Source organism: Phalaenopsis equestris, unplaced genomic scaffold (genome assembly GCF_001263595.1).
Source record: "Phalaenopsis equestris unplaced genomic scaffold, ASM126359v1 Scaffold000047, whole genome shotgun sequence".
NCBI lineage: Eukaryota > Viridiplantae > Streptophyta > Magnoliopsida > Asparagales > Orchidaceae > Phalaenopsis > Phalaenopsis equestris.
In genome coordinates this window covers 99,781-101,406 of record NW_018164489.1, presented here as the reverse complement: position 1 = coordinate 101,406, position 1,626 = coordinate 99,781, and positions in this window count along the sequence as shown.

Here is a 1,626-nt window from a genome sequence, read left to right as displayed (position 1 = left end):
ACACATAAATAAATGAAAAGCAAAGGAGAAGTTTTTTTTTAAGGTTAAGAAATTTAATGACTATACTTTAATTTTATATTCGAGTAAAGTGTCAAAATAGTCAGGGCAGTTTACTATTTTATATTTTTACTAAATCTCAGTTAGCTTAGCATACCTCAACGAGCACAAGGCTAACCCACCACTTTTCTATGAAACCCTAGTTATGCCCATCTCACCTAGGTGTCCCATAAATCCTCCTTGGTCTATAAATTAAATTACTTTATAAAATTCCAAGCCTAATAAGGCGTTTTTTTTCATCAACCATTTATTGATAGCCTTTGTGGAGAGATTCATAATAAATCATGTTCCTGATGCTTCTAGCAAACAACTTTTCTTAATTTAGGGAATAATTTTCCATTACAATTCACATTTGATACTTAAAGATAGATAGACACATTAGCTTGTTTAAGTATTACTATTTTTCCCTTGTTGAAACTTTGTTATAAAAAGAAAAACATGTGGACTTAGCTCACTCAATTTTACTTGTCTAATTATATGTATATATATATTTGAAGCTAAGTCAAGCTACCTCTCTCTCTCACTCTAAAATAATTTTACATCTAAAACTTAATAATTTGTCATTATTTTTAGAAACATTCCCATATATCTTTGTCGACTAAAAACGTTGATACTTAATGATCATCTATAAAATAGAGAATACAATATCCTTGATGCAAAAATCCACAATATGATAAACACCTTTCGTCTTGCCTTATAGTGATTGATGATGCAAACAACACTAATATTGATGCAACACAAATATGCAAGTACAAAGCAATGCACGAGCAAAGATAAGTTTATCAAAGTTTCACTGCACTGGAATCTTACTTTAATCTTAAGCAGCAATTATTCCTAATTTGTATGGTGCATATACATAAATACCACTCAACTCCTATATAATTACATATTTAATGCCTAAATATTGTTTTTTACATTTCTATCTCCCAAATTTTTAATATCACATCAAAAATATTATTATTATAACTTTTAAAAATTGAAATACCCATTTCATACACAGGTAAGATGACATATATATAAAAATTGAAGTTTAGATGTTAGATATGTAAATACACAGGAATTGAGTGGTATGTATGTCAATCTTCCTAAGCATAAATTTTGATTGCACTATACTTTTTGTCTTTTGGATTACTGGTATCTGAAGATTGAAGACTTACCGATATTGCAGCAATCGGCAAAGATGTGAATCAATACCACTCTTATTACTTGGAATCCAACCAGATGCGGGGAACAATAGAATAGATCTGAATTTCTCTGTGTTCTATAATAAGAGACGTCAAAATCCAAGACGACACATCTCTATAAAGCATTTTGTCAGAAAATCTAGCAGGAGTGACTTGTATCTCCAGAACTTGGATGCTTCCGAATATAGATCGGCGCCGCAGCAAATCTAATCTCTCACAACAGCTCTTTGGTGTCCAGAGTTAATATTTAGACACACGAGCATCGTTGCGGAAGTTTTCTAAATCAACTGTCGTGCAAGGTTTTGGTATTTTGGCCTTTAGAGACGAATGAATCTGGCTAGCTTTGAGAAACACATAAATAAATGAAAAGCAAAGGAGAAGTTTT